This window comes from Empidonax traillii, unplaced genomic scaffold, assembly GCF_003031625.1.
Source record: "Empidonax traillii isolate 1590-97213 ecotype Southwest subspecies unplaced genomic scaffold, ASM303162v1 scaffold83:size2986645, whole genome shotgun sequence".
NCBI classification, from domain to species: domain Eukaryota; kingdom Metazoa; phylum Chordata; class Aves; order Passeriformes; family Tyrannidae; genus Empidonax; species Empidonax traillii.
The window spans coordinates 2,012,804-2,024,824 of NW_020955276.1; the positions used below are offsets into that span (position 1 = coordinate 2,012,804).

Below are 12,021 nucleotides of genomic sequence, written 5' to 3' on the forward strand. Positions count from 1 at the left end.
CTATCCAGATCCCTCTGCAGAGCCCTCCTGCCTTCCGGCAGGTCGACACTCCCTCCCAACTTGGTGTCATCTGCAAATTTGCTGATGATGGACTCAATCCCCTCATCTAAATCATCGATAAAGATGTTAAACAGGACTGGTCCCAGCACTGATCCCTGGGGAACACCACTGGTGACCGGCTGCCAGCTGATCATGATGCAACAATAAAATAATGTCTCTAGCTGGGTGCCTTCTGGGAGGCACCCCAAGCAAACGAATCCCTGGGATTTTATACCTGCAGTGTGTACGAACAGAGAAGTCTTGCTCTTCCAGCTGAGTCCTTGGCTCCTGCTGTGTCTCTGCGTGTCCAATCCCCTGTCCAGTGCTACAGAGCCTTGCACACCTTTTTTACAAAAGGTTGGCAGCTGTCTCTTGCTTGGGGCTCTCACCCTCCAGACTTCAACCTGCAGCTTGCAAACTGAGCTACCTGCACTGTTATGTATGCCTCAGCGGTCCCTAGAATGCTGACTTGAACTAGTCCTTAAAATTCTGTTTCAGATAATGAGCAACCTAAATTGTTAGGACTTACTGGTTTTCTACATGTGTATGATCTAGCACAGTAGCAGTTTATTCCTCAAATATAGGGGTAAATTGTTTACAACAGAAAAAAATCTCAAAAGAGGTACCTTTTTTTTTGCCTTAGGGCAGTATTTCTCTCCTTTTTACTCTTAAAGTTCTACACCTGTCCTTCATGAAGGTAAAAATTTTAATATTTTACAAGATTTCAAGTTCTTTTGGGTGAGGGTGGTATTAGTATAACTCTCTAAAATGCAGGAAAGTCATGACACATTGTTCTGCTAGTGTAGTCAGAATTAAAAGCCCTGCTTCATACAAGTTGAATAGAGGTTTTAAAGGAAAAACAAAGCATTTCCTGAGAGGCAAAAAAATGCATTTATCTTAATATCACACTAATTTTTGTAAATAAAATTAGTTTCTACTTGTAAGTCAATAGTGAAGTTTTTGTTTTTCAGTTCAGAGTTTTACCCACATTCCCATCAATCCTCTCAAAACACAATTCCCTGAGTGGAAAGCTCTTCTGGAGAGTTCTTCACTTTCAGACAAATTAATTCTAGCTATAGACCACTGATTATTAAATTATCCATGGATACATCAAACTGTTTATTTTTCCTCTTGGAACCCTACCACAGAGTTTCTTTAGCAGCAATGCTTATAATCTAAGTGTTCTTAGGGCCCTAAAGCAGAAGCAGTCTGAAGCTGGACTAGCACAGAGGAATTCACAAGGCACAGTGTCATAGTGGGCTGCTCTGTTAGAAGGATTTAATTAGAAATTTTAGGAGTGTGGAAATTCATAGGAGTGAATGCAGCCCTACAGTTCAGCAGAAAATAGACAAAAGCCTTGCTGAAAGGAGAGAAGTTTTGTTTACCAAGGATTCCTAGAGTGAAAGACAAACAAACAAAAAAGGTGGACACACTTCCATCCAGCTCTCAGAGAGGCTGAGTTCTGAGGAGATTCTTATCTGCTCCAAGAAAACATAGGGGGGACTCTTCCGGCTCCTTTTCGTTTAGTCCCCAAGAGACCTGTGGTAAACCAGAGGGGTTGGAAGGAAGATCCTTGTAAACCTTCCAGAATATAAGGGGGAAAAGTGCTTATCAGTTAAAAAATACGTGTCATCCTGCTTCCCAAAACACTAGGTATCTTCTGGCAATGTGAATTCTGGCAGAGATTTCAAGGATTTTTCTTTCCGTTTTTATTTTGCTTTGGGCTTATTTAAAGGTATACTGTGGGATTTACCATATTGTCTAAATACAAAAAGCATCAACAGGAAGGCAGTTTATAGGCAGCTGTCTAATAATCCTCTTTTCAAACACCATTTTGGTTTAGTTCCTAAATTCCTTGTGTTTTTTCTAAAATCTAGATGCTACAAAGTAGCAATCTGCATTTTCACCTACTTGTGGGGCTTCAAAGAGGGGCAAAATCAGCTGAGTAGCTCTTCAGATATGGATTTTCACTTTCAAAATAGAATTCTCGATTTTCCTTGCTAAGACTAAGTCTTGCTAAAGACAGTATTTTGTCTATTTTTAACACAATATGGTCTCTGTGGGACTAGATACAGAAAAATAAAAGTAATAGAAAATACCTGTCTGCTTTATTCAGGTAAAAAAAAATAAAGGAAAAGAAAAAGAAAAAAGAATATGGCACAGGTCATGGTTTTTAGTTCTTTGAGTAATTGAAACTACATTTATACCTCTTCATCTTTCCCCTCCTCCCTTAAAAATTACAATAGTCTTTAGCTTTACTGGTATTTATTTCCCATAAGTAAATTCAAAGTGGGTATGTAATGACACGAAAGAGGTTTTAATATCCAAAACCTATTAAAAATCTGTCTCTAACAAAAAAAAAATTGTTTGAAGTTCAAATGAAAGACAATATCTGAATAAAACTAATCCCCAGGAGAATGCATGGCACCTGCCAGACACTGTAAAGGTTTTATAAATGTTGTCTTCTGTAAAGTCGACTGCAAACATCATAAGGCCTTTGGTAAATATGTAAACCAGCCTTTTTGTTTGAGCAGAAATATTGAGCTTCCTGGTATTATGATTATAAAATAGAGAAGATTATTTCAGACTTTTTTTTTTAAATATTTGTTTAGTGGTCTCTCTCTTTTTCCTTGGGATCAAGTTTCAAATTATACACAGAGGTAAGTGTTTGAAAACAGTCTTCCTTAGTAATACAAGACCGGAAAACAATCTATTTAGAAGTCATTTTTGAGTAAAGATGTAGAAACAGTGATGCTGGAAAACAGAAAATGATTTGACTGTCTGATTCACAATAACAAAATGAGAAGGAAAAATTCTGCTCTGCAGGAAAATAATATTGTTTATATTGAATAATGCAAAATGTTTATCCCTTTGCAGAGGCAAATTACCACATTTTTGTGTCTACAATTATCTACTTGTAACTGTATCAAATTAATTTTATCTGATGATTGTTTTAAGTATTGTGTTCATAGTATTTCCTTTTTTTTTTTTTTAAAAAAAGAACAGCACAATTTAAAAAAATCTGCAAAACAGCACAGACCTTAAAATAAGCATAGCTAGCTTCTGTGAGATCTATTAAAATATATAGAATAGTGCTTTATGGAAACATCACCATTAAGACAAAAATTCTACACTTACATTAATTTCCTATTTTTTGCTGTTATCATAATACAGTGAGAAAAGGGAATTATTCAAAGCACTACTGTTTAAATATCAACTATATTGTATTACATTTCATTACTAATTATTTACCTTTTACTTTTCTTTAAAGATGAAAAATACCCAAGTGCAGACCTTCAAGTACCTCAGGTAAGAAATTTAATCCAGACAAAAGCATTTAAAATTCTCATTTGACCTCCTCATATCTAAACTTCAGAGATGTATTTCTATCAGTATCATTTTACAGATTTGTATTTTTGGCCCTATCTAACACTAGGACTGCCAGAAAACATTCTGAATATTACAAAATAAAGTAGTGGGGGTGGAAATAAGAACCTCTGCTGCAGACAAGACTTGCACTTGACTGCTGGCCTTGAGAATCAGGCTAGACTGCAACATCCCTCTCCCAGACATGACATAGCAGTCATCACCTCCTTCACCTCTCATTTATTTGCCTCAGAAATGGATCCCATACAAGAGAAGAAAAAAATTCCATCACTGTTCATCTGTACCTTTGTCTTTACACAGAAAAAATGAAAATGGTATTTACCTTAAATGGCAATAGTTTTGGTTTGTTAATTCAGAAGTTTACCTTCAGTATTAACCTTGATCTACACAGAATTACAGACTACTGCCATCACACTTTGAAATCTCTTCACCATGTTAAATTAGTCAGACAATTAAAAGAAACTTGGTGAAGGCATCATAACTGTAAAAACTGAGACCAGTCTTGTACATAAGCTTATAACACTTTAAGTACCAAACCAGGAAAAACTCAAACCCAAATGTACCACTTTTTAATTATTTTTACAAAGTGAATATGTTGTAAAGACTACAAAGCAATAGATGTCTTATTCAATAGATGTCTTTCTCTCCAGCTGAAACATACTGACAAGTATAATGCACTTGACATGTAAGTTTATTAGATATTCTTGAGCTAGTGTCACTCCTACCTTTCTCACACATCTTTCCTGATAGCATGAAGAAATTAGTGAATTCATCATTTTGGAAAAGTCATCTAACTGGGATTTTTATGTGGAGATCAGCAGATCATATATATATAAAAGGAAATATGTAGTTCATATTGCATTTACAAAACCTTATATGCTAGGGTAATGGTAATTGTCTATAGGCCTCTAAACGTGGATTTCAGAAAAGTACAACAACGCTAAAACCTTAAGCTGAGCTACCTGTCATACCTTACAAAGTATTTAGGTACTTGGTCCTGTTATTTAATACACTGAAAGACGTCTCTTTGTGCTTTTAGAAAGGGAGATTCCCACCCTGCAGCTGAAAATATTACTCATTTCTGCTCTAGTTACCTGGGTTGTTTGTATCTGTTGGATCTTCTCTTCTGGAGGTTTACTACTTCTTCTTTTAAGAAAAATGTAAATGGCCTCATTACTTTATATTTTGTTTTAGTTGTTTTCTGGATTTGATGTAAAACCCCTGTGAGGATATCTGATGAGATCCCACAGGGATTTGTAATTTGTCTTTAAAAGACCAACAAACCATAGTCATTTGCCATTATAATAAACAGGCACTGAAGTAAGAAAAAGGAAAGCCTTGCTAATTTTTCAGGACCTTCCTAGACATAATAGAAATAAAGGACTAGGGTTTGGGGTTTTTTAGTCACTTTTAAATGCTCAAGGAGAAAAATAAAGTGATTCATAGGTAAAAGCATAGAAGTATACTGGGGGTTTTTACCTGCTTTTTTTTTTTTTAATCACTCAGATTTAAGCCATATGCTACATAGTCATTTTACGAGACTACAAATTGTCCTCAGTTTATATCCATGTAACTTTTTCTTCCCATAATATTTAGGTGGGATGCAGATATATTTTATTCAGTTTTTAGCACATTTCGGGCTGAAATCCACTCATATATTTTGTTTTCACTTATAAATATCACTAACATCTTTCTACTATTTTGTCTAAAATAAACAGAAATAACAAGGTTAGAAATGTTAGCAAATTTTATTTATTTAAGGAACATTTTATATATAAAATAATAAAAGAATTTTTTAACTCGTTAAGATACGGCTTCTGAAGCATGATGACACAACTACTGAAGGTATATGACTTAATAATAGCAATTATAATAGCATCTGGTCAACATTTTTGATGAGAAATGGGGATTTGGTTACAGTAGTTCACTTTGAAAAATCACCTTTTCATATGTTTGTGTCAGAATTGGGAATACTTTATCACTTCTAATTTCTTTTTCAAATGAACTCTTTTTTTGATAATAAATTATTTCTAGTTTATTTCCTTCATTTCTTTAATTCTTTTCCTTCAAATTTATTTTAACTAGAAGACTTTTCAAAATTATCAATCTGAAAGTCATCTACATAAAATTATTTTTATTATATTTCCTTGGAACAGGCAGTATGTCGTAAAGATACAAATAAAAAAATTATCTTTAAAGTATTACCTACATTAAAAAATGTTATCATATATATTTGTTTTAATTTATTTTTTCTTAACTACATTATTACATAATAATAATTGCAATAACAACTTTACTTGCAAATAAAGAACCTAATTATTCTCCCGTACAGCCAAACTCTCCTGCTTGCAATTCAGAAGAAAAGAAACGGGTGAAGATGTTTACTGATGCAACATTTTTTTAACTAACTTTGGAAAATGCTTTGATTATATCAAAAGAATAATAAAGTTGAAAAGGAGAATTTTCTGTCTATTAGTACATATTACATTTCTAGGAATCTTTTTCTGCTAATATTTTTAGAGATCTATATTGATTTCTTTTTTTAGAAAGAACATATTTTGTCATTATAATAAGGGAGAAGCTCTTGAACATATCAACATTTAGAAAATGCTCAATGTCTATAAATTTTGAAACCTGAAGCGAATTAAAACAGTAAAACAAATTACTTTAAAAGCGTACTTGCTTCCAGACACTGTAACTTAGAAATTTTTCAAAGACAGATTATTTGTTAGTCAAATTTTAGTGGAGTTTGATATTAGTCTGATTCGTCAAGAAATCTTCAAAGGAGGTGTTAAACATTTGTGATTTGACCAGACAGAACAGAATCAGTTGAAAAATAAATTTCAGTTCTCTCACTTTTGTTTCTCCAGGAAAAGACACGGTTTGTTTTTTGAAAGGAAATTCAGCATCCTGTTCTCTGATATTCTAAAGATGGGGTTTTTTAGATTAAAGACTTTATAAAGACTGAATTAAAACCCATTTTTTATTTTGTTAAGGTGCTTTGCATTTAAGTTCAGCCCAGGATTAACCTGATTAGCTGCAATTGTGCAAAAATTTATCAAGTTACTTCTGTTGACATAATGTTAGCTTAATCCTGTAATTTCAGTTTTGTATGAAAACATGTTTGTTCTGATGACACCTCTGCTGTCATGAAATAGTAATCAAATTAGTGAACCTATTTTCACCTCCTAATATCAGTAAACAAGATGCCTAGGAACATGGTTTAGTGATGGACTTGTCAGGGTTAAGTTAATGGTTGGACTTTGCAGTATATATCTACAATAAGTAAAATATAGTAAAGCCTAAGTTTATTTACTGTCTTTTGAAACAAAATATTGGTTTGAGAACACAACACTCATATTTTTCTGATCAATATCCCTTTTCCTCCTAATTTACTAAAATTGTGTTGCTAATATTGCTTGCAACTGTATGAATTACATCCATAGAGTCTTCTGTCTGAAAATATCTTTATTTAGGAAAATGTTAGTTTTCCTTTTGACATCTAAATGTCTTGTCCAGACTTTGCTTATGATCTCATGCTTACAACTTAACAACTTTAAGGTAAGAAAACAGCATTTTCCCTTCTTGGCTTGCTTCCTCCCATTGAAACTTTATCTCTGACAATCCAGTGATCTTGATAGATTATCAGGATGCAACATTTTATGTTAAAGAACAGAGCTCCGGAACAAAAAGACATTCACTGATTGAGCACAATATCAATTTCTCAGTAGGCCTGAGAGCAGCATAGCTCCAATACTGAAGGTTTTACACCAAATGTCTCTTTGAGTGCCCCGCAAATGTGACTGAAAGTATAGTATATTCCCACAAAACGCATCAGAGGAAAGGAAAAATGAAACTCATTAATTGAGGTAATAAAGATTTATGTTCAAGCAGTGAGGTGATGAAAATTAATATGACTGTGCTGAATGGAACGGAACTGTGACAATTGAAATGAATTGAAGATATACCTCAAGTGATTTCAGTGGCTTTAGGAGATTGCTTTTAAATTTGAGGAAAGGAAAAATGAAAGATTCTCCCAGGAGCCAGCACAGATGAACTACTCCCAGTACTTCATACCTTCTACTCATTGCATCTTGCTTTTGTGTGTGCAGTGAAACAAGACTTACTTTCCTGGATAGAGAAGTTGTGTTTCTTTAGGGATTGGGGTTAGTTTTCAATCTAAATTTCCAAATCCTAAACTCGCCAAACCAAAGGCAAAATTCCAGGTGTGCTCATCTTTTCTTTTATAACTGCAGGATTATAGTAATTTTATTTTTTCCACTCAAACACACTTTACGGTATCTTTAACAAATAGAAATAAGGATTAGCAGCCAGCATTGTAATGTAGCATTGTACCACTTTGGAATCAATATTACTTACATTGCACTAATTTTGCTGTTGAATAACAGCATGACAGGTTCTTGACTTAGCAAAGGCTTTGCTGCTAGTCATTTACTCAACATCAAGCAGTTAACAGATATTGTTCTTTTTACTCAAGCTGTGTCATTGAGTCACTGGCATTTGAACATGCTGTTATAGGGACAAAGCAAAACAATACAAAAATTGGAGAGGAAAAATGTTTCAATTTTAAAGATGGCCAAGAATGCTATCTGAGAGAGATATAACTTGTATATTAGCCCTATGTAATTTTTTTTTAACAATAAAAAGCAACTTTCCAAGCACTACAGAGACATTTCAGGCGTAAGGAAAGGAGAAACCCCAGTGATTAACAGGTAGCTAAACACATACAATTTTTTTTTTCTTTTAAGGATACCTCATCTTCTGTCAGGTTTCTTTTCTAGAGCTGAGTTACCTGAAGCAACAAAACCATCTAGGATGATTGCTGCTTAAATATTTTATAGTAATTTACTAAGAGTGGTAATTTTTGAATTCAATGTATTCAAAAGAAGTAGTCCTGCTGAAATCAAGTCTGAATAAATGGTGCAGTGGGAAAGGCTTTGTATTTTAAAAATGAATGGATAAAGGATTAATTTCATTGAAATTCAATGTACAGTATCCAGTTGCTATTACTATAACTTAAAAAAATTTCCACAACAAAGAATTTTTTAACTTACTCTTCTCCAAGGCACATCCTGTTGTTTTGTCTCAGGATAGAGATCTGAAAAAGATTCAGAAGTGTTTGATGTTACTGGTAGTCACAGCCATTAGAAAATATCATGGTTTTCTTTATACACATATTTACATTTGTTGATAGGAATAATCAGGAACAATTATAACTCTGAAGCACTGCATACAATAACTGAAAAGAACAATTAGCAATGAAAATATAAATGGACTTCTGCAGTTCTGTTTTTCTCTCTTATGAAATATATCTGATATTTCTGAATTTTCTTACAGGCCTTATTATCATGGAATCATATAATAGTTTGAGCTGGAAGACAACTCAAAGATCATCTAGCTGCAACTCTCCCACTAGAAGTGTCAGGGACACTTGCCACTAGAGCGGGTTGTTAAAGCCCCATCCAGCCTGGTCTTGGGATGGGACTTCCAGGGATGGAACAGCCACAATTTCTCTGAGCAACCAGTTCCAGTGCCTCACCACCATTATGGTAAAGAATTTCATTTCAGATCCTATCAGAGAGCATTTCTAATTGTAATTTTCATAATTGAATGTTTAAATGATCTCATAAATTAAAGTCTACAATTATGCAGAATTCAATATTTTTACTACAGGTCACCATTTCCAAACACATAGCTTTGTAGTTCTTGAAACATATTTTCTGTCTTGAATCAGTTTACAGATTTTAATGACATTAAAAGATTAATTAAAATAAAAACTCCATAATGCAAAGCACTTAAATTCATTATTTTCGAGGCTGCATAAAACATTCTATTAAATATTATAAGTTGTATAAGGGTTTGTGTCTTTTTATCATTTATTTTTTGAGATGTAGGACTCAGTAAATAGTAATTAGATAATAAGAACAAGGGTAGGTTATGAACATTAACTTCAGTTTGCCTCCATCTGAATCCTTGATACTGTTGCAACACAAACTTCATATGTACAATTTCGGTATTCCATTGCATGATTCTAAAACATTCAAAATAAGGGATGAAAGCTTAATCAGACTGTTTTGAAAACTGGTACTTAATTCACAGGGAATTTGGGTACGTGTAATATCTAAAACAACATTTCTAATGTGTACATCTTAAGATATTCATTCATTGAAGAGGGAAATATTCAAAAGATCTATTCCTCAATTTTTCTCACCCATTTTTCTGTGAGTGTGGATACATATGCCAACTAGCATTAAAACTATACAGGCAATGTTCACATAAGTATTCAAAGCTTCTCTTCATAAAAACAGTTAAAGTAGTTACAAGTGTGAAGGGTTGTAAGGTTTAAGAATAACAACAGATATTATTAGGAGACTGAAATCTACCATATCAATGTATGAAGATCTTGGGTTTAGTCCTGCAATAATGGTTGCAAATGCTGAATCATACCTGTCCAAATAGGAAATGATTGATTAGTTCTGGGAAGGACGTTTCACTTTATGGGGACAAAGGAAGAAACTATTCGTAGGCAATTTGACTGTACAAATAATGAATACCTGAAGCTAGTCTTTGATCAATATTTTTCAAATATATTAAAAATTTCAGGATTTACATTAGAAATGACATATGGTAAGTTCATGACCAGACTGACCATACAGCTTACTACTGCTCTATACATGTAGCTCCCCAGCCAAAAAAAAAAAAACAAACCTAAAAAAAAACAGAAAAAAACAAGCAAGACAGCAAACAAGTAAACAAAAAATGATCAGATCTAAGCAAAGGCTCAGAATGCACAAAATTATTTCCTCCTGTGTTTATGTTAGTTAGGCTTTGAATTTGCTTAAAAAGTGACCTGAGTGTAATTTGTTAATTTGCTCCTTTTGAACCTAGTTAATAATCCAAACACTGTAAAAGACTTCCACAGCTCACCTTTAAGAGCAGTGACTGATCTTGTCAGATTTGTCGAAATGTTTTAAGCAAGTTTACTATCAATATCTATAAGGAGGACATGAGAAAGAATACATCATATTCTGCAAGAATTCTTTGACTTTAGGGGGAGGTCATGTCTTTGAAGTGAAAGGCTACTGAATACTTTAGATTCAGAAATGCATTTCTTTTAAGTTAAGAATCTATTAGGATCAGTGAAAACACATAGGTCTATTTCAAAGTGTCTAATCCACAGCATCTTTGAAAAAACGCAGAAACAGATTCTTTCACATAGCAAATACCTAACTTCAGGATTTAACTCACAGGCTAATAAATACACAACACTTATTCTTAAATACAATCAAACCAGTCATGTTCTAGAAGGGCACATCACCAAGGTGAAGCCTGTTTGGCTGCTAAGTGACATGTTTCTTCATGAAACAGGTACTCCGTTCTGCCACCATTCTTAATCCACTCCTAAAAATACTAATTTTTTCTATTGTGTTCCTTTATTGTTTAAAATAAGAGGAATTGGCCAATAGTCTTTCCAGATAGCTTATAAACTGCCTTCCAGTAACAGTCTGACCTCCTATCCCACAAGTGTCAATTTTCCTAGACCTGAAACTGATATATGTTTTACTTGAAGGACTAATATTTGCAAAAATTCCAAAAATAAAGAGTTAGTGTCAAGATGACTGACAGGACCTGAAAAAAAAAGGCTATGGACTGAAACAAAACAGAATCAAAGATGTGTTTTAAGCTTTTAGTGATCAATTAAGAAAACAATCAGGTTTCTTGGGCAGTGATATTTGACCAGTGTGAATTAATTCCTTCTTACCTTATTTATATAAACATTCACTGAAAATGAAGTCACTGAATTTTATATATTACAATGATAATTTGTGAATGAAGACTGTGTTGGGATGTCCACCCACTTAACATCTGAGCAGAAAAGAATCTTACCACCCACCTCATCTGATCAAGCTTTAGACTATGAATGAGCTACTTCTTACTCCTACTTTCATGATGTCTGTAAACAGGAAAAAAGGGGAACAGCAACTTTTTTCTTCAGAGAACTCTCAGTGTTTTGGATGATCAGTGTTTTGTGGTAACAAAAATATTTACTTTGAATAACAAACTTGTTTTGCTCTGAACTCCAAGGCTTACTGTTCATAATATGTCCATGATATATTTCATATAGAAAAGGACAAAACTCTTCTGAACACTACATTGTTGTACTCAAGCATGATTTTTCCTGGGTTTGTCTTTTGTATTTTCTTGATTAAGCTATTAAAGAAGCCTAAGCCCAAAGAATTTTGAAAAGCATTTTGGTACGATGAAAATAGGTATTTATTTGCCAAAACACTTAGTCATTCAACTCTCAACAGTGTGATTTCTAAAAGCACCTGTGTAGCTAAGCTGTTCAGGTGCTTTTCCAAGCACACTAATTCCTTTGAAAGTACAGTCTGCAAACCTCATCTCAGAGTTCAAAACTGAGGTGTTGCAATTACTAGACAGATGTTAATGACATCAACAGCTATTCTGAGACTTATTATGGAGGTATTTTAATCAAGAGCATCTGATCCTTCTTTTGGGACTAAGACTGATGGGAGACTTATAGTCTCAGTTATTGCAGTTCTGATAATGTGT

General features: G+C 33.7%; 1 protein-coding gene across 43 annotated transcripts in view; it reads right to left on the minus strand.

The window, feature by feature from the left end:
* The window catches only part of PTPRD (protein tyrosine phosphatase, receptor type D), a 1,139,994-nt gene that overhangs the window by 752,398 nt on the left and 375,575 nt on the right, over positions 1 to 12,021 (minus strand). For all 43 annotated transcript variants that reach the window (XM_027881066.1, XM_027881067.1, XM_027881087.1 and 40 more), the window contains one exon: positions 8,502 to 8,545. The gene's annotated coding sequence lies outside the window, so the exon portion shown is untranslated. The remainder of the gene's footprint in view (positions 1 to 8,501; positions 8,546 to 12,021) is intronic.